The sequence below is a fragment of the Columba livia genome, chromosome 7 (genome assembly GCF_036013475.1).
Source record: "Columba livia isolate bColLiv1 breed racing homer chromosome 7, bColLiv1.pat.W.v2, whole genome shotgun sequence".
Classification (NCBI taxonomy): Eukaryota; Metazoa; Chordata; class Aves; order Columbiformes; family Columbidae; genus Columba; species Columba livia.
In genome coordinates this window covers 25,551,309-25,573,379 of record NC_088608.1, presented here as the reverse complement: position 1 = coordinate 25,573,379, position 22,071 = coordinate 25,551,309, and the positions used below count along the sequence as shown (strand labels likewise).

The window sequence follows — 22,071 nt, the reverse complement described above, 5'->3', positions numbered from 1 at the left end:
CTGTATTTGCAGCTGGAAAAATTATTTTACTGAAATTCAGTTTCTCCTATGACATTTCAGGAGTGATCTTTCCAGAACTATCAGAAAGTACAGCTGTTTTTCTCTGGTTGCCTTTTAACTTTTTTACATTTCACCTCTGTTCTCCTGTGCATGTGTCTAGATTAAGTTTGAGAGCTTTTCCATATTCAGAACATCATCACATTCTGAACATAAAAGTTGTGTATTGTTACTGTTTTTTGATTAATCTTTTCAACTTGTGACATGCAGCAACTGGAAAACAAACACAAGGCAGCTGTCTACTAGTTTTTGTAGTAGGGCAACTAAAATCTTGGACTATATTTAAAACCTCAGCTTTAAATGATCCTCTGCACCAGGTGTAAGCAATTGGTTTATTCTAGCATTTCATTATGATCCTTTTTTATCCTATCGTAGCTTTACTTTAAGTAAGAACATTTTCATGTGAGTGATTACCTCATACAATGATTCTATCATGGATATTTCAACAATCCATCTTTCCTACTGCTCCTTTTGCTATTTTCATGCTAATGTGTTCTGTCTGGCTTAGAAACTGAAGGTATTTACCCAGGGAATGGTTTTGATCACAAACATTTTTAACAAACATGAACTGGAACAAAACTGCTTTCTATCCATTTAAAAATGTAGTACTATAATGGCTATTTCTAGGTCTGCTTACCTTTGGAATCTGTAAATGCTGAATTTTCATTTTATCAAACATGTGTAAAACAAAATCCGCAAAAAATGTATTCTGTGTTACAGCAGAGTGAAGCCATGAATCACATGATAACACACTAGAGTGACTACTATCAAAGGACCCCATGGGGAATTTAGGAAAAGGTAGTTAAGCAATTAATGAAGATATTTAAAACACTAATATGGCAGAGACAGCTTTGAAGGCAGCAAGGGATTAATATTTATTTAATAGATCGTCAGATACTGTGCCAAAAAAGAAATGTAACAGAAGCCACCCTAGTCTGAATGCAAACGTGCACAATTTGAAGAACAGTTTGTGGTGGCAGTGACATCAGCTTGTCATGCTTTGTCGTGATAGATGAGAAAAATAACTTGCCTTAAAGAGAAAATTTCCTTTGCTGCTTTTGACTATTTTGGCTGAAAATTACTTCAGTGATCCAAGCCCTGTCACAACACATGGAATTAAAGCTTCAAAAGAAAGGAACATATTACTACTTTATAGAAGTGGCACAGGTGGGTTATATGATTGACTACTGAACACTGTAACTGCTCTGCAATGTTTCATGGGGTTTGATGTGACTATTATCTGCTTTTTTAAAGAAGTTGCATATAACTGAGTAGAACTTTCCAGTTTCCTGAATTGCTGGTCATATTGAATGGGTAAACTCTGTTTAGGTCAAATTTTACTTCTCAGGAAAAGTCAAACTTCTACGTTGATTGCAATGGTTTTCAGAACCATTTATGACTGACCATGCCTGGCGTTGTCTCTGAGATGCAGCCTGTTACAAGTGCAAAAGATTGCTGTAAAGTTCTATTATTTCTTTTTGCAGAAAATCTGGAATTCATAAAGAGCTCATCTTCCTTAGTGATATTTCTTTAGGTTTCCAGAACACTGATATATTTCCATTCTTCCCAGTTAAAGGATTAATGAGGCTGCCGAGGAAAACTACTTTTAATGTATCTTTAATGTTCCTTCAGATGCAGGTGATGGGGTTACCTTATGTCCCCTCCTCCAGGGAAAAATAAAACTATGTCTAAAAGCTGGCTTGTCTTAAATCAGTGCAAATATAAGAGAACTAAGAGGTGACAACTCTTCTCTTGGTGGAAGTTCAGGGACCTTCATATGCAGAGGTACAAAGCTACAAAAAATACAGGCAGTATTTCAAGTCTTATCAGATATCCACACATGGAGAAGACTAGAGACGGCAATGAGTGCAGTGGTTCACAGATATTGAATCTGTCCTACAGTTGGCCTTGTTTCTTTTATAGGAGTTCAACAAAAATTATAAAATTGTAATACAGAATTCATCTAAAAACATGAGGAGAGCTATTCTTTACAGTTGATTTTGGTACCACAGGGAACTGAACAAAAAATCAGTAGCACAAGGCAGACTGGAAACCTGAGTCAACAATTCTCACTGGACCATCAATCTGTGCAATAATGATGAGGCAGATGGGAGTTTTTAAAACTTCTGCCTAGTATATAACAGGGTTTTTACTCTATTTGATTTCTTTTAGACCTTGACACTATTATACCCATTGCTTAAATCCCAAACAACCTTTGGTTTTGACATGTTGATTTAAGGAGAATTTCTCAACAAACAATTAATAATGACATTTTTTAAAAACAGACCTACTTGTATACATTGCTGAGAAAGTAGCTTTGCATGTATCGTTCTGTTTTAAGTGACTGTCTAAAATATATTGATAGAGATAATGCATTTATAACACAGTAAATTTAGTAACTACCTCTATGTATCCCTCCTAGAATCATATGCCAATGAAAAAGATGCTCTAATAATCAGGGCTGAAGCCCACTGAATACAACACCTTCCAATTAGCACTCCCCAGCTTGAATACTACGGTTAACATTAAACAACAAAGACAAAAGTGGGTATCATTTCACATACTAGAAGATAATAGATGAAGTTGGAGGGTGTGATTATTTGTGATTACTTTTCAGCCATACACTGAAAGTAGGAGAATCCCAGTTAGTAGTTAATCTCTGGCTACCTCTTTGAAGATAATGAAATTGGCTTCCTACGATGATTATTCATTAACAATTAATTCTTTCTTGGTGATCTGCTTCATTTTCAGCTTCTCACCACAAACACGCAATGGAATAATTACAAGTGGAAATGAAAAAGCAATTAGTGGCAGATAATGCCAACATCTGATTAAAAAACAGTAGAACAGATTAGCCATCCAGTAACTGCAAGTCTTATGCCTTCAGCAGGGAGATATAAGTTACCCAGCAATGCTACAGTTCAAGCTGCGTTTCCCTTTTATTGCTTCCCCTACATCATGGTCTGCCACATTAAACGCTTTCTTTTATTCTTGGGGGCACTGACTTGTTGTAAATAATTTCTGAAGATTAAGTATTACTTGAGATGATTTGTCATCCTTCATGCTGAGGCTCTCAAGAAAGAAAGAAAGGAAAAAGTACTTAAGCGAAGTCATTTATTGTATTTGCAAGCAAATGTAATAGGTTATTTTTTTTTGAGGAGAGGATAGTTGGAGATTTGCTTAAGTGAAGTGTACAGAGACTAAGAACCTGTAAGTTAGAGTCCCCTCCTCCAGTCAGTGTTTTCTCTCAAACACAACAACTATTTTCTGTTGTAGCAAAAAATATTGTCTTCACTGTCACAAGCATAGCTTATTTTTGAAAAGTGCATTGTGACACTGCTGGGTCTGCAGATCACCATCACAGTATCACAGAATCACAGAGTGTTAGAGATTGGAAGGGACCTTAAAAGATCATCCAGTCCAATCCCCCTGCCAGAGCAGGAACACTTAGATGAGGTTACACAGGAAGGTGTCCAGGCGGGTTTTGAATGTCTCCAGAGAAGAAGACTCCACAACCCCCCTTGGCAGCCTGTTCCAGTGTTCTGATACCCTCACTGAGAACAAGTTTCTTCTGAAATTTAAGTGGAACCTCTTGTGTTCAAATTCAAAATACACACTACAATTTTTTAAAATAGTGGATGATTTACATCATGCAGTACCCAGAATCCCATAATTACCTAAAACTCGCTTAGCATGAAATCCAACTAAGCAAATTAAAGTTCGCAGGAAATCTACAAAGTCTGTGGGGGATCTGAGAACTGAACCCAGAGCCCCTGTTGCACACACAAACCACAAGAACAGAAAGGCAGAATCTCAGCCCTTTCAGGAATCTCAGGCCACATTCTCGCATTGCAAACCCTTCAGCAGGGCAAGTTCCCATTTCCTGAGAAGAGTTCATGGGGCCACTCTCTGGACTAAGTTTACAAAAAGGTTGCTTTTCAAATGCTGATTATGGAAATGACTTGACAGAACCTGATAATTTTACAGTTCTACTTTAGAGAAGAGAGTTCAGAAACAGGTGAATAAGTACAGCTGGTGCAGTGGGCATGCAGATGTGTTAATGACAGGAACCTCATTAACCACTTGGTCAGAAAATGATCAATAACATGGAACTGCAAGTTATTTTGGTTTTCAGTTCAGAGTCCGCACAGTAGGCAGTGCTGTCATGGGCAAATGGTCCATTGGCTATTTTTCAAAACAAAGAACGAACAGAATTTTTGGAGTTAACGTTGCTTTGTTAGTTTGAGAGACTCTGTGTTGTGTTTTCAAAAAGGATGACTATGAACAATCAGAGTTTAAAAATTTCTGTAAGGGGAACTGAAAATTACCTCCAAATACATGGAAAAGAGTGGTTTTCATGGTGTTTATTTAAAGGTTTTATTGTTTACACTTGCTCTCAAGGATGCATGATGCAGATATGCTGAAATATTTGTGACACACTTGTGACTGGCAGTCTGAAATCTCCTTCTCTATCCTAAGGACAGTTAGGTTATGGTAAGAGGGTAGGCTTGTAGATTCTGTATTCTCTTTCATTTTGTCATTTTCCCTACTTTTTTTTTCAGAAGTGCTGGCAAAATCTTTGAAAATATATGCTTCTGTCTTGACTTCCCTCTCTTTCCCTTGATTATTTACTCTGATTGCTCCCTATAGAAGCTTTACTTACTTTTACCTTATCATTTGTTCTTGAAAATTTTTCAATTTCTAATTCTTTTAATTTTCTCCCTTGCTTGTTTTTTATCCCTGCTCTTTCCTTCATCTTTAGTTTTATTTCCCCTATTCTTGCTAAACCATTTATTTAAAAAATGTTTGTCCTATGACCCTTTTCTATATCCCTAAATTATTTGTGTGAACTTTTCACATACATTGTCTCAGATTCTCCTGGGGACAATGGTTTTGAGTTATTACAAAATCGCTCAGATTTTTTCAGGTAACTCAGTCAGGTCTGAGACATCATCCTATTATACATCTAATTTCTTATCCTACACCTACTACTGTGGAAAATGGGCATCAGCAGGAAAAACTTTCACAGCTCTGAGCTTTTCTTTTTACCTGTTAGCAGCCACAGTACCACCATCTTCTCAGTTACATAGACTTTCATCTGTTTGCATTACCCATGTATAATTAAAGTGTAAAATATGTGAGACGAGTTAGGAAGAAGCAGCAACATATCGTCATGCAAAACAGCAGTATTTTCAGCCCAAAGAGAGCTTTCATTTTGCCCACTGTTGATACTAACAGCAAATACTGATCTATAAAACCCACAGTAAAGGACTCTAACCAAATTTGCTAACCACATATTTGGTTGAGTATGAACTAGTCAAACTAATCAGCCAAATGGCTCATGGGAATAATTAAAGGTGTTGCATGTGCAAGGATTTGCCTTAGTACCATGTTTCTCCCACTCGATAAACTTCTTGTTTTGTAAAGACTTTCCCTCTGTGGCTAACACAGATTGCTAAATTCCATGTAAAATGTCAAGGGAGTTCTGGTGGGCATTGCACTGATGTGTGGAGCTCTCTTTTAGCACAGCCACAATTCAGTCACATAGAAATTTCTTGCACTAGGTTTATAATTGCGGGAGAGGAGGTTGTAATGAAAAACAATTTATTTGGGTTTTTTTGCATGTGCTTTTTTCTCAGTTGATTCATCTCTTGACACAAGGTTGTGTAGTCAGTGTTTGGCAATATATCAGTCACATTCAGATGTAAAAAAGAAATATATACATAGAAATTGCAACATTTGTGCCAGCTAGTTTTGACTGGCTGAATCTGTGTGCTGTGTATTAGAAGTGTGTTACTGACAGTGGAAAAGCACTTTCAGGCCAGAAATTTTCTTCTCAGGAAGCCCTAGAATATTTTATATGTTCATTTAAGATGTCAAATATAACATTCATACGACAGAGGTAATGCATTAAGTTAAAAACACACAGCAGCAATGAGATTAGCAATTGCCAATTCTTTTTTTTAAATTAGTAGTTCAAACCTGTATTAGTGTAGAACATTTACTTAGCAAACATATAGTATTTAAAGTATGAGGTGATTTGAAGAATTAATTTAAAATAATTTTAGTTTCCCATACTAATCTACCAGCATAAATCTATTTTTTCTTTATAGTACCAAACACATTTAGGGATAATCCTACACAATTCTTCCATACCAGCTTATTCCCTTATGTGACTGGACATGTGACTGGCCTGTTCGTCACCATTTGAGTTTCATGGGCTGGGCTTCTGATGACTTGCAAGATGAGTAACCTGTTATAGACATGGAAGCCTTCAAAGCAGACTTTTATCAACCACCTTACAGGAAGAATAGGTAGGCGATGGGCAGATGAATGTCTCATTTCTGAAGTAGCAGAAACACTACCTGACTTTTCAGCCTTGGCAAGTCAAGATCTCCACCTAGCTACTGAACTTCTTTTGTCTTTCCTAAAAGGCTTTAGAAAGGAAAAGCTGTAGTTTGTCTGCAAAATGAAAAATGCTACAGGGAGCCAAGAGATAGAAGGTAGACAGTGCTGACAAGTCTGTGGTTATTGTCAAATACAGATTTTAGATCATGCAGAAGAAACCAAGACTACTACCTGCCTGTAGCAAGCTGTCAAAAGCAAGAGCACCAGCAACAGACATTGAAATATTCAGAAAAAAAAAGGGTTTACATTCTTGTTTCCTTGGCAAAGGTTTTTCCATCACATTCCCCAAAACTATTTTCTCATTGTCCTTAACTACTAGAGATGCTGGCACAGGTAATGCTGATACTTTCCTTGTGTTCTCTTTTGCATCATTCACAATCAGCAGCTTTTATCTTCTGAAGTCTTACAGATGACATGTTTTGTGTCTAGTTCAAAGTCTATCTACTTTTGTAGATAGCTTTATCCTCATCTTAAGGTCTTTTTCCTTTGTGACAGTTGCAGCAGTGCATTTTACACTCATTGCTTTTCTCCTACTGAGCATGGGGTGACGTTTCAGAAAAGGAGAGGTAGATTGTTCCAGTAAGTACTCACTGCTTTCTTAAGACTTCTCAGAGAGACTTCTCAGTCCATTGCTGCCACTAAGAAACGAGAAGGCATCGCATCTCAGACAGCCACTCACTTATTGTCCCAAGTCATACTTGTGTCTCACCTCCTACTATTTCTTCTCTTCAAATTGTGACTATGAGAGTTTTCCTATCCCTATGCCTATTCGAACTGTCAGACCACATCAGCCATCCATCAGACTTCTCAGCTGACCTTTCCTTCATCTTCATGTTAGGAGCAAGCTTTTTTATTTTGACTTTTAATGCTTAAAACTTAAATCACAGTTTAAATCTTCTTCAGCATACATAGACAGAACAGGGAAAAATTCAGATTGTTTAGAGAGAGATTATGTGGTGAAGACTGGGAACAGCAAAAGAACAAAGCTAAGGATTAGCATGCCAGATTAAACCCAGTGTGACAAACAACTGGTCCTACCTAACACTTAGGTGTCAAAATGGTGTCTAAGGAAATCACTATAATGCATAATACAATCATTTTATTGCTTGAAGGACTGTTACTGGCTTTGTGCACTAGATATTTTACCTTATCTTAACAGTTCACTCTAGGTGCCTTTGGGCTAGAAAATTAGCCTTGATAGAAAAATGCCTGAAAAAAAAAAATGCCAGCATACAAAATGCATTAAGATTCATGTTGTATTGTGATCTGTTTGTTTTATTGACAAAGCATTGTGATTTTGACATAAAGGAATATACCAGACCAGATAACCTTCTCTTTCAGTCTAATGTTAGGGACTAATTAATTTATTGTGCCTGTGACTCCCTGGTAGTTTAAGATGCACGTAAGGTGACACAATTCAGTGACAGCTCCAGGGACCAACAAAGTCTCTGTATGAAAAGAGTGTGAAGAAACTACTGTCAATGAGATGACACTCATAAAGGACTGTGAAAATAGATTACTCTGTACCTGTACACAGATTGTACACAAACTGAGTGACAAGTGTTACAGAACTTAGTCATGCATTTATAAAGGAATGAAATTGTTTATTACAGAAGTAATTTTACCTTGCAGAAGTACTACCCAAAACACTGTATGTTAATAGAGAAGTAATGTGAGTGACTGCTCCAGTAAGTGTGTTACTCTAAAAAGTAAAATGCTCTTAAATATTCTCGCTTCTTCTATTAAACATTCACCATAGTTTCAAGGTTGGAGATGTATCAATTACGACCCAAAATCCTCAAATCCTTATGTTAGGATTGGAGTCACATTTATGGTCCGTTCAGCAAACCAAGATGGAAGAAAATATTCTTAGCTTTAAGCCTCAAATTTGTTCCTCGTCCATGAAATCTTGCAGTAATAATGTAATATTCTTAATATTTCAAGAAGTTGAACTAGTCCTACATGAAAAAGAACCACATTTCTGCAGCTGTTCAGTCTGATAAACCACACACCCTCCACCCCCTCCAAAAAAAAACCAATAACCAAAACCCAAATCAAAGCCCACAACCCTGCGACTCTACAGAAGGGTAGGATGTGTGAATGTGTAACACAAAGGGTGATGTACTGCAGAACTCTGTGTGCTGCATGGAGCCTCTCTGCTGTCCTTCTCTTCCATCTCTCCCAGTGCACTTCCTTCCACTGCACAGACACCTGCCTCTGCTTTTTTTTCTGGGAGTCATGTACAGCAAAACATGGCATGTCCTATTTTATATTTTTCCTCATTTACTTACTCCCTTTCTGGATTTTCAGGCTAGAATTTCCAAAGTTGCAATCACAATAGTGATCTCTCATCCCTAAGGAAGACTGAGATCTGTGAGAGTTCTCTGAGTGGATATTCAGGGCATCATTACTCTCCTGCAAGAGGGAGAGAGGTTGTTGTGTTAGGGATCCTGAAGAAACCGAGCATGTTTTTAAAAGCAGGAACAAATGGTGAAAAAAATATTGATTCTTTCAATATATTTGTCCAGTGTTTCCGGGCACTGCTGCTCACACAGACAGATCCACTGTTTTTGTTCAGCAGCAAGCAGCATTCAGAGCAGCACAGAGCTCAGCAGGGGCAAATTTCCTAAATGCATGCTTAGTATTAGTAACACGTAAGTGTTCAAAGTCTTAAAAAGACTTTCACAGCCTGTGCCAATCTCCACACTGCTATTAAGTTAGTGATAAGTAAGCTTGTTTAACGATAATATGGCAATGTCTACATCAACCACCTGGAGCCCTAGTCTTCTGTGGAAATTAGTGTCACATACTCATCTACTCATAGTGCAATACTCATCTGCGAGCTGTGTGATCCATAGGCAATAACAAACCAAACTGAACTCCACCCAAAACCCCATCTATCACTGAAATATGTGTGCCTGTGGAGAGGATGACAAAACTAATGATTTTTGTTTGTAAACTTGTTTTGTTTAGCACCTAGTTACTAAGCATTTTTACAAGTAGCTACTATACGCAGATAAGATAAAAACCGTTACTGAACTGCCTTGAAGCTAAATTGAAGGGGGAAGGAATGACATTGATATTTGAGCTGTTTTATAGATTTGCTGGGACAAACAGTGTGAATGGCAAGCCTGTAATATGACCCCTTCCTTTCAGAAGGTTGGAGTTCTCCCTGAAAACAGAGTAAAGCTCTGCATTCCTGAAGGGTAAAATGTAATTCTCCTTTTATTGAAATGGTAGAAGTAGGACCATATAGCTCTCTTTTACTTATAGAGTGTGTGCTGGTTAGTATTAGGTGAAATGATTGCACTATGTTCCTGACCAGGCATTTTTCCTACAGGCTGAATTTCACCCTTCACTACGTAAAGCATATATTACTTGTAAAAGTTGTGTTTCCCAGGGCCTTTTCCACAGACATCTACCCTAGCCAGCCAGTACCCAGCCCATATTGTTGGAAGGGGCTTGTCCTTCTCTAGTGCAGGACTTTATGGTGTCCTTGAACATCACAAGGATTGCTGTTGGCTTTTCAGTCTCTCTGAACAGCAGCTCTTGCGTCAAGTGTATTAACTAGTTCTCTCCAAATCAGTGTAAGCCACAAAGAACTGAAGTATCTTTAATCAAAGATAGGAACTGGGCTCCTGTCACTCTATCACCCCAGTTGTGACTCAAATCCACAAGTTATTTTTGTCCTTAGTACATTCTCAGTAGCCACTTCTGCCTCTGAAAATGCCTGAAGTGCTGCCATCTTATTCTGGAGTGTCTCCTGCACCTACGTCTGGTTAGACCATGGCAACAGCTGTCCATCTGCCCCACCACCATCGCAGAGCCCCGCAGGAGACATTATCAGGCACAAGGCTGGCACAGAACATTGCAGCCAAGCAAAATGCCACATTCACTTTAAAACAGCAGTGGCGTCTGAGAACCAGCAGTTTCTGTTTATTTAATAGCTCAACCCTCAGTCTAAACGTGTTAAAAAGATTTTGGTTTGGATTAGGTTGGTTTATTTTTGTAGCATTTCTGTCTGAGCACAACCAGTCTTCCAGTGCAGCTCTATAACTACTGGAGCCAGTGAATATTTTATCACTAGTCAGACTCTGGTGCCATTGAAATCAGTGATGGACTTTTGCCCTCAGAAGTATTACCATTCACACCTAACAGTGACTCCATATATCATGTAGTTTAGCATTTGAAAGGAAGCCAGTGGAAGAGTAGAGTTCACATTGTTATGGTCTACAGAATTTATACTCTGCAGACTCTAATTTAAAGAAGGAAATACAAAATTCCTTTTCTTCATGAAGTGCCATCTAGAATTTTCTAATAAATGAAGTGGAATAATTAATATGCTAGCACATGGGGTATTTTCCCTTGCTTCTTTACAGTCTTTGCAAGTCAGGATAAGGTAAGATGCTAGGTTTTAAATTCATTTATTGACTTAGAAGACTGGGGTAAGGATTCAAGCAAACACTTCTAACTATAAAGAAAGTGAGATCCAGATCCTCATTAGCATATATATGATAGATTTGTTCATATATGTTCTGTTTCCCTCAGAAAAAAAGTGGTTCATTCTTCCTGAGATTACAGGATAGTTTCAGCCTCTTGTCTTCTCGCCTATCTGTTCCTCTGGTGTTCAGCTCCTAGATTTGTTTCCAACGAATACTGATGAACTGTGAGCAGTTCTTCATCAAAACCTAAAGTCTCACACAAAGGAAACATCTCAGCACCTGACTAGGTCTAAAATGGTTGAAAAGAAGCCAGGAGAATAACAGGAAGCAGTTTTAAAGCTCTAAATATCAATCTACTCAAAGCTTACATTAATTCTCCTTATATTTACAGTACACTGTGGTCCCATTCCCCACTTACTGTTTATTTTAAAGAATTTTTGTAGTCTACAAAAGACTTTTTGCTGGTTTTGAGACAATTTTTTTTTCCTATTTCTACAAACAAATGTGAGATTTCACAGCTCTTCTATCACGTTACAGAAATCCCCCATGCTGTGCATCATGATCATGTAGACACAAGGAAACGAAGCTTACCAGGTTACCCAAGCACAGCTGAAAGAACTAAAAATACATGTAGACAACTCTACAGTTACATACGTGCACACAGATATTATGTTGTTTTGCAAGATGGAAAAGAAAAATCTTTCACTAAATGAAAACACTGAAAATGAAATGACAACAGCAGCAGATGCTAAAGCAAATCATCTAATTAAGATGATTTCATCAACCATTTAAAAAGACATTTTAAAAAGCAATATAATCCTAAGTCACCAGAAGAAATGTTGATTATGCTTGCATATAGAGGCACAATAGTACTCTAGCTGAAGCTGCCCTTTCAAGCATGAAAACAAATGATACTTTCAAAACTGGTTTTTAGGTTTTTGTTTTGGTTTTTTTTTTATAATCCAGCTGTGCTTCACATCCTGCCAAGGAAAAGTATACACATTAAAAAAATTCTTAACAACTGTAACCCACAGCCAGTAAGACACAATTCAAATCAACGGAAGTTTTGCCTGAATCAGGACTACAGAATGACTCTCATGCAGCTTGGAGAAAGCTCCATTCTGCAGCAGGAAGAATTTTCAAACCAATTTGCAAACACGTGGAACCTCATTTTCACCTTGTATTCTTTGCACAGGTGGGCCAAATTCTGTATCAACAAAATCTGGATCAAAAAGCCAGGATGAAGGCTGAACAATACAGTAAGAGTCTGCATTTTTAGTCTAATGTTGACTGACAATCAAAATCAAAAGGCATAACATTGTCCTGATCCCTTAGCATAAGTTTATTCTGACATACCTTCCTTCCCCACTCCTTATGTTTGCTCTTCCTTTCACATATACTGTAGAGTGCAGTATTGGGTGTTTACTGTTCAGTGCCATTCTTACTATAAACCACTTAGTGTGGGAGAGGTGCATGGGCTGCCTCCATACCGCACCATCACACATATTCAGCTTTCCCTTTCAACTGAAATTTACAGCAAGGAGCACTCATGCCAACACACCACTTGTTGAAATTTTTTTCCCTGCTGTTTCCTTCTTTATTTTAAAATGGCTTCTGGATAAAACAGTGGTCATTCAGTAAAAAAGTCAAATACATACCTTCACTCTCTCCTTTCTGTCCTCCAAGAGATCCTGCTCCTGCTGGACTTCATACTGGGCAGTCATCTGCTTCCTCTTGTTTTCACTGCTTACTGTAATTGCTTCTTAAGAATGTATCTTTACTCCCTCTAAATAGGTCTACAAAAGCATATTATGCTCTGGAAAAAAAGAAAGAAAATGTTTAATGTAGATGTTACATTAAAGGGTAATAACTCTGAGTGTTCTCTGTTTTCTTTTATCCCACCTTCATGCCTTGTTTGTCAGTTTTTCTTTTATCCTCCTTCCCAAAGCAGGACATTACAACTCATCCCTCTAGAGGAAGATGGCTAGACTCTTTCTAGCACTGGAGTCTTTTCTAAAGATTTCAGAAGGAGGGTTTTCTCTTTCACCTTGGTCTCTGTGACTGACTACTGGTACAAAAGACTTCTTTTTCTTCATCTTCCTAGAATAGCTAGTCATACCATAAGCAGGTAAGGAGGCTCTTCCTAACACCCTCCATAGGTGGTAGTTTACAGGCAGTGCTGTGGAAGAAGAGCAGGGACAGAATTAATTGAATTAACTGGAGGAATGAAAGAAGTGCAATGCTTAATGTTATAGAGTAAAGCCGGGCTTCAGGAACAGAAATAGGTTTTCACGAATGGTATTCTCTGACCGTAAAACTCCTCTGGAAGAAGCTCCAACTGAGCTTCTCAACAGGTTTACCACATGGTCAGGGGTCACTTGCATGATTTTGTATGGATGTTTTTTAGATGGAAATAAATCCATGTTAAGAAAGTTTTTATTTATCCCTCTTCCTTCCTGAATCAGTTTGACAGCAAATGTGTTAGGCACTAATAATCCTTGAATGGAAAGACACTAAAATGACATTGCAACAATGGATGCTACTTAGAAGCATTACTAATATCAGTTATTTTCAGAGGGTACCTCAGCAACCATGTGGAACAAACAAGCAGATGCTGACAACATTAGAGCTCAAGCTACATGTTTCCTCTTTCTGTAGACAAATAGTCCCTTTGACACTTTCATGCCCACTGACACTACAGTAGCTTTTTCCTAAGAGCCTGAGGGCAGTCACTGGACTTACAAGGACTGGCAAACCTGAAAACACCCTGTAAATCAGAAAAGCTTACAGAGATAAGTTCTTAGAGCAACTTCACCACTCTTTGGTGAAGGTGATTAGATTTTGTCAGAGGAAGCCAACTCCAAAGCTATTCTCATTTCCATCAACAGGGAAGTGGAGAATACAGTAAACCCTCTTGGTGCTGAGAATGACAAGGACTATAACTGTTATCAAATACTTAAATTGGTGTTCAAGGCTGCCATTGTTCCAGACACCACAAAAAAAAATAATCACTAAATAGTTGTTTTGTCCTTAAAAAACACAAGTAGATCAAGGGTCAAGATAAGTTATTTCCTTCAAAATAAATCAGAGGCAAGGAACACCTGAATATTTAAACAGCCTGAGTCAACTCACTTGAAACATTGACATCAAAAGTACTAAATATTTCTATCAGATGGAGGGAAAGAAGTTGTGACTGGGGGTTTGGACACAATAGATGCGTCGTGGCAGAGTGTCGCAGATGTGTGGCAGGGCTTCTTTTCTGACTCACTGCTCCCTTGCATTTTTCAGCTGATTAACAAAAGCCAGTCTACAGTAGAAAAACATAAGAACCAGATACTGTGTCTGCCGTTTATTGTGAGTGGGTATTTTAGTATGCTGGTGTGCAGCAGTGGTGGATGGCTTCTCACAGAGAGGAAGAACCCTTGTCTAAAAGTAGATGTCAGCAGATGTTGTGACGGAATTTCCTAGGTCAGGAGGAGAGTTAAAAGCTTTCTCTACTATTGTAAGAAAGTATATTAACAACATCCCTAACTGCAATTAATTTGTTTCAGTAAGGAAAAATTCAGCTGCTAATACTGGAATTGGAATTTTGACAAAGCATTGTGTTTCAGATAAGCTATGTTTTTGATTGTTTCTTCTTCATATTTCAGCCAAGCCCTGTCATTTCTATTAAAATTCAAAATTAACATTTGAAAATCCCATTTTCATCCACATATTATCTCTGAATTTCTTAAACAAACCCCACACCTTCTACAGAAAAAAAAAAAATGCAGTCCTGTATCTTCGTGGTGAATAGATGTTGTTCTGTTAATTTTGAGCTAGTGTCATTAAGCTGGAGTTTCTGGATGACTGTGCTAGTCCTCATTTAAATGGATTGTGAGGTCACATCACAAAAATGAAACTGATTAAAATGACTAAAATCTCTGAGTAATTAGCATATTTCTCACAGAAATGGCCTATCAAGCCTTCAGATTGCCTCAACGCCAGTTGATACAAGCCACCTTTTTACAGCCTTGAAAAACCCAGCAAAGCAGAACTGTTGTGGTGTAACCTTTAGTGCTGATCTGAAAGGTGAGAGGGTGAAACTTGTCCCCTGCACTTGGTTCTTCACAAGTGTCTTCAAAGCGCCTGACATTTCATAGACCTTTCACTGTATGTCAGCTGGATCACAGACCAGGCCTGCTCAGGCATTTACAGCCAGAAAGAGGAATCTCCTCATTAATTACAATGACTTCATGACTTGGTTGGACAGTAGCTTGGCAGTATCTATTGTGGGTCCTACAGCATTAGGAGTTTATGTTGAACTCTCCATGAGAACCTAAAGCTGAGCACAAAATAAGGGTGAGATGTTAGAGGAGGAAAAACTAGTCTGGAAAGTCAAGAGATAACGTGCTAAAGCTCCTTTTTCATTTACTGGTGAAGGAGGTGTTTGTGGTCTGTGGTGAGAAGTGTTTTGGGGTTGTGTGCGCATGTAGCAAGGTTTTTTTATCTCTATGAACACATGTGACAGTCGAAGCCCTATGTATTTGTTGCAGCAGAGGTAGAAAGGCACAAGCCTTACCATTTCCTCTCCTATAGAGCTGGCGTTTGTGTGGTTTTGTCTGATGGAGGCACTTGAGTGGGGACAGTCTGCTGTAAAGATGCTCAAGGCACTGCTGAAAGGTCAAAAGAAAGTTTGTTCTCCTTTTTGCTCACATATGCTGCTTCCCATAAAATGTCCTATAAAAGTTTTCTTAAACATCTTTCACCCAGAAATACAAAGCCCTGTTGCCTGTTTGCCCTCTTTGTATAAGATTGCATGAAGGTAATCTTTGCTTTCTCTGTTAGCCAACTGTAGATCTGCTGTGGTTAACATTATGCCACACCTCAACTGAAAAGTTCTGTTGAGAGGCAGGCTGTTTTGCCATGTGCCCGTGGTTTGCTACCAGTTGCTTGGAGCTCTGGTAGTGTACACATAGTCTGAGAAAAACTACAGGAAAAAGGTAAAGAAGAAAATGTTGCAGGAGTCATCCACAACTACAGAGTAAAATGAGCTGGAAGTCATCTTTGTCATTCCACAAGCTGTTAGCACACTGAGACTTTCTCATAGCCCTCAGGAGCTCCTGCATCTCTGTCCAACTCACTGGAGAATGACTCCACTGAAATTGCATACCTGGTTCCTGTAAAGCTTTTCTCAAAAAGGACAATTTTGGCACTGAAGTTGCAGAATTAGAAAACAAAGCAAATTTGCTTTATATATTTAAGACAATGTATCTAAACCTGGCTTGCATATTTTACCTTTTTTTCACTCATTCCTCTCCTACCTATACCTTTTGGCTCAAATAAACCCATAAGCCATGGAGTGCAAACTGCATGCTGATAGCCAGCTGGACAATCTGAGTCCTCTAGGACCCAGTGAGGGGTGTCTAACGTATGAGATGCAGGGAAGAGATGCTGACCCTTTTGCAGGCTCTTCGGCATCATAGAGGTAGTGGGTACTTAGCAATGCAGCCTTAGCAGGGTCAAGATTACAACTGGGTGAATAAAGAGTAAAGGTTCAAAAGTCTGCCCAAACATCACATGAGTTAGCCATGTTCCTCTCCATGACATTATAAGATTTTCCATAAGACTTGCATAAATGTCAGCAGAAAGTCTACTTGTCTAGCATGTGCTCAAATACTCATCTACTGAGAACAAGGTACTACTTCTCAAACTGCGCTGTTTCTCAAACTTAATTACCTTCATTCACTATTTTTGTGGACCACAGCAAATGGACAGTAGTCTTTAAGCCTCAAGTATGTCAGAAATTTCTCATAAACTTTCAGTGTAACTTAGATTTGGTCTGTCTTTGCAGTTTGACATATTAAAACTCAAACAATTCCCACCAAGATTCTGAGATGAGAGTGATGTTTGGCAAATTTGTTCATTGTGGAAGAAGTAAAGGTTGAAATAAAAATTCCTATATAATTCACCTGCAAATGAAATTATCTTCCCCAAGTATAAACCTCTTCTTTACTGCTTCAAGTGCACGCTGATTTTTTTTATTGTCTCTATCAGAAGAAACACCTAGCAACAAAACATACCAGTCTGCACTCTGTAATGCTCAAGAAAAAACAAATTCATCCAACACAAACCTTTTCAAAACAAGTAGCTCTATAAAATATACTTCCCTCTAGAGAGAATATGGGAGAAGAAAGCAAACTGAGAGATGTTATTCACATTACTTAGTGTTTTCCTACAAGTGGCTGCTAAGGTGGTCATGGAAGATCTATACAGAATATGGTTTTGGTATCCACAATGAATTGTTTGAAAACATCTGCCTAATGTGTTTAAGTAATGAATAAGTTTGAGGAAACAATATGAAGAGGTCAAAATAATCTACTAGGTTAAGTGGAAAATGATTCATTTAGCAACATGTAAAAGCTGGTTACAGTTAATATTCTTGTTAAATCCTCCTAGCCTATATGGCTACGTAGTAGTTTATCACAAAGGATATATGTACTTTAAGTTAAGATCATCTTTATATTGTTAAACACAACATAGGATGAGTTCAGGGAATTCAAGCACATAAGAAAAATATCCATTAAAAACAGTTTTAGTCATGTCCAAAAGCCAAAGCTGTTTTATTAAAATTGAGAAACTTCTTCAAACGCACATGGAACCTTGTGTGTCTTCCCTGAGTTTCAGTGGGTAACTTCACTTAACCATTTAACCTGAAGAGGGGGCAATAAATATTTCAGTTTTACCCTTTGTAATGCAGTGGTAACATAAACTAATCCTGCCACAACATATTAGCACCACTGAGAAGAGTTGTTTGGTAGCTGCAGGCCAGTAAATCCACTGATTCATGTTTTAGGAGAGTGTGTGACCTCTTGGAGTGCCAGACTCCAGACACAGGGCAGTGCTTCCTCACAAAAGTGTGTTAGTAGATCAACTACAACTTCAGCAAGGATTCAGCTCACATGATTTCTTCAAAACTTTCCAAAACCAGAGAAAATAAATCAGTCAGATATGGTCAGCACTGAAATAATAGCTGCAGTCTTCACCTCAGAAGGCATTTCTTGATGTTACTATTCAGAGATCCTGTTTCTTCCGAGGTATTCTCACTTTCCGTTTTCAATTATATCCATGTGGCCCCTGTTTCCCTCAGCACGGAGTTACCCAATTTGTCTTTGTAATGCCAAAGTCAATTATCTCAACTCAAGGCACTTGAAACACACTGTACCTATTCGGAAATGCAATTGAAAACAATCAGACCAATAAAAAGCCTCCACTTGAGGCTGGAGATAAATTCTGGTATCATAGGACACAAGTCAGCTTTACTGATTATGCTAAATGAAAAGGAGAGGGTAATTTACCACAATACTTGCAGTGAGTCAGTGGTAAGGAAAGAAATATTTCTGCACTTGGCATTTGATTTAAATTCCTATAAATAATAGCTGCAATGGTGACAACTTATTCTCAAGACAGAAGACAGAAAAGAAAGGAGGAAAGAAAACAAATGTTGCTGTTTCCTGATGAATATCCATTCTCAGTAGTCTAACTATACCACCTGCAACACTGGCACAAAAAGTTTCAGTCTTACCAAGCTCCCGGGGACTGCTGGGATTCTTTCTCAGCTCTCTGTACCGACCAAGTAACTGTGATATCTTAAGCACCTCTTCAGGCTCTGATTCATTTTCACTCTGATTTTCATTTGACGAAGCATGATTGGCTGATACAAAGTTATTTTCTACTCAGGTTATAAACCGTGTTAGAGACATGGCTAAACCTATATTATCCTGCTAGGTCAGGTTGAAATTTTTGTTTCACTTCAGTTTACGTCTGCTGTAGCTCAGCACACGGCAGCTGTGTGCTAGTAGTGAAACTTAGGCTTGGGAGTGGAAAATCCCTCAAGAAAGGATGAAAGTGACCAGCAGTCACCTGGTTCAGGCCAGATCGTCCAAACTCCTCCATAAGCGTCCCTGAGACCAGTCACCAGCCCCCTGTCTCTTTCCACATAACCAGAACACATCAAACCTGGCAAAAGCAACATAAGATGAGATGCAAAGCTGTCCTCTCATTTTTGGAGGACTTCTGTGTACATCATATCAGGTTTTCCCCCATTCATGTGGGTGAGCACCACTGCTTTGCCTGCTGCATCAGAGCTGGCACTGTGCTCTTCACTGTGCAGTTGCAGGGTGGGAGATGGTCACTGCCAGGCCTGCTCTGCAGGGAGGGGAAACAGGGAGGGCTTGCTTTTCTCAGCCTTTGGGTCACTGCCACGAGGCAGAATCAGATAGAGATGTGGCACAAGGCAGGCATCAAATACTCAGAAAGTGCCAGTACAGCATTAGGGACAGAAATTAAATTTTTGTGTGGTCCTAAGCCACCATGGGCATACCATAGTGACTATTTATTTTCCCAGGAAGACATCACACCTTTGTGTGGCTGGGAAACAGTATTGTGTGAAACCTCTGCCTAGGCACATACACCTAACAGCCAGCTAGCTTGGCTTCACAAAGCTACTTCCAGCAAGTGTTTTGCATTAACATGAAATTCTGGCTACATTTTACACTTGCGTTTCACACATGCCTCAAGGCACAAGCACATTAGATCTGCAGAAATTGTCCACACTTTCTTGACTCTCTGTACCATTTTTCTGCCATTTCATTTGCCTAGCAGCTCTGATATGATTCACCTCACCAGGATTTCAGGGAAGGAATAGGTGAGCTCTAACCATGATGGCCAGAGAATTTATCCCACCCCACTGTCCCAGCCCAATAGCTGCAGCAGAACAGGAGCTAAGGGACTGATCCGCACACTTCTTGCTACATGTAACGTTTAGGTGGATATCCCACCCCCTCTCATTGTGACATTTGCTGCAGCCAGCAGCATGGTTGCTCAGTATGCTTGATGCAGTTGCTAGGGAGCTTATGGGTAATTTTCTTTACTGGTATTATATCTTAAGATGTTTGTCAGCCTGACTTTATTCTCTGCTGAATAAGGTGTGCACAAAGCTGGCATAAGGCAGACAAGCTCACAGCTACAGTGTGGATGCAATAATTTTAGGTCACTCACATGAGCAAATTATCACCTGGAGCAGGTCACTGCTTCCACAGTAGGTCTATGTGGCTGCTGCAGGATCTTATGACCTGCACATTAAAGGATGCCCAGTCCTTGTTAGCACTACCCCACACTCTCAGAAACACCTTGATCTGTTTCTGGGGGGCTTCAAAACCTCTTATTTTCCCATCAGAAAGGGCAAGAGGTTATGAAATTGACAGTGTGCTTTGGCTTTGACAGTCTATGTTATTTTATAACTATATATTGCTGTTGCCTTCTTAAAGCAACTTCTTAGGAGTATTTAAATTTTTTTTATAATTAGATATGCAATAGAAACTAAATTGAAGTGGAGCAGTGTTTCCTAGAAACAAGTTACACAGAAATCCGTGCAGTGGGATTGCTGCTTTACACAGCTGAAACATGACAACATGTTTTTTCTTCCCCTCCAATGCACCGCCCAGTGTGTGTCTTGTGTTATATCTTCATTACCGGCTACAGAAACTGCCACAAAATGTCCAAGCCTGTACTATTTTAAGGCTGGATTTTTTTTGCTCACCTTGATGAGAGTTTATTCTTACAAGAATTTATCTAGATTTTAATTCACTATGAGAGGGAATGTATTACCTTTTTACTTTTCAATTAAAAACGTTAGAGGTACCAACTGGCTGCCTATTTTACAATCCTTCCACCATTTTTTTTTCCTGAGACAAAGCCATGGGGCTTGATTCAGAAGTTATTTTTGTAGGAAAGAAGGTATTTGAGACATTCCTCTTTGGACTGTTGTGGCACAACTTTTAAGTTGTGTGATTTGGTGACTTTTTGGCTCACTGAAGCTCGGTTGTGCTCACAGAGGGATCAAAGGGATGCAGTGCCCTAGGACAGATGAGGCAGATTCCAATGGTGGAGCTCTTGGGTTTACATGGCAGCTGTGGCAGACATACGGAAAATCTACTGATGTGCTGCAAAGTGACTGGTAATTGTGAACTGTTTGGTGGGTCATCTGTCTGCTTCAGTCTGCAAACACAAGAGTTACACAGGGAAAATAAACCCAGTAACATCTCAGTGAAACACTACTCACTGCAACATAAGGGGTAGGCGGGTGGGGGTTTCTTCTTCCTGCAACTCAACTTCCACAGACATTGATATGATTAACTGTTTGTGACTGACAGTGATATCACTCCTAATTTGGGAAAACTGAGAGCTGTCTCAGATGAGTGCCAAACCATATGCATCTCAGGAAGAACTAATGAAGGATTTAATTGTACTTTGTCCAAGAAGGGCCTCATGTGGGTGCTGGGTTCTCCCCATCCCGCTGTCCTTGGCTGCCAGGCTCCCACAGGCAGAATTCACACCTACAGACTATGTCTGTGTTTTACAGTCTTCAAACAAACTAACAGGAAGGACCTAATTGTTGCTGAAAACCTTGGTCTGCTTTTTTTCTACCATGTCTCCCTTGTGAACAGAAGACAGCCCTGATTCAAAACTACCGGATTCACTGGATGTGAAAGAAGGGCAGGCAGCTTGTGTGCTGTGTGCTGCTGCTGCTGCCATGTACAGCACACTCGGTCTTTGGTTGGTGTTGTTTGTGGCTTACCTGTAGGACTCCTGCTGAGGAGTAGATCCCAAGCCAGAGTTGTCCTCACCTTGCTGCACCCTCTCCAGCCCTGTCTCAGGGCATGAAAAGCTGTGATCTCCTCCCCAAACTGGAGGTGTTCCCTGAAACTGAGATAGAAACAGATGTGCACTGGTATAAAGTGTAGTTGTCCTCTGGGATGTGGGCATGCCAGTTGCCTTTCCTCCTGCCCCTGGGTGCTCTGCCATGCAGAGGATAGCAGTGCCCACTTGGAGGAATTCAATCCTTTGGGGGCCTTGAGTAGTCCCCCATGGCTGGGACTCAATGCTCAGCACTGGTGAGCCTATGACCACACTGCTTCCAGCCCCAAGTGCTGCTTACAGCACTGAGAGCACCCCATGTGCATGGGCGCTGAGAGCCCTTGCACGCTCTGGGCAGCTCACTGAGTACCCTGGGAATGGGCAGTGGGAGATGGGCAGCACACCAACAGCACCAGAAGAACCAGTAAAGGTGCCTCTGTGGATTTAGGCCCTGAGGATTTGGTCTGCATGTTACAATGTGAATGGT

General features: G+C 39.4%; 1 long non-coding RNA gene across 3 annotated transcripts; it reads right to left on the bottom strand.

The window, feature by feature from the left end:
• Positions 1-6,211: 6,211 nt before the first annotated feature.
• Positions 6,212-18,881, bottom strand: LOC135579867 (uncharacterized). Of its 3 annotated transcripts, XR_010473694.1 has the most exons (4): positions 18,472-18,881; positions 12,566-12,723; positions 8,757-8,880; positions 6,212-7,913 (listed from the first exon to the last, which is right to left on the bottom strand). It is a non-coding gene; the product is annotated as an uncharacterized LOC135579867 (long non-coding RNA). The 3 variants fall into 3 exon arrangements; XR_010473693.1 differs by having other exon boundaries at positions 6,212-8,880; positions 18,472-18,878; XR_010473695.1 differs by lacking the exon at positions 18,472-18,881 and adding an exon at positions 15,469-15,566 and having other exon boundaries at positions 6,212-8,880.
• Positions 18,882-22,071: the final 3,190 nt, after the last annotated feature.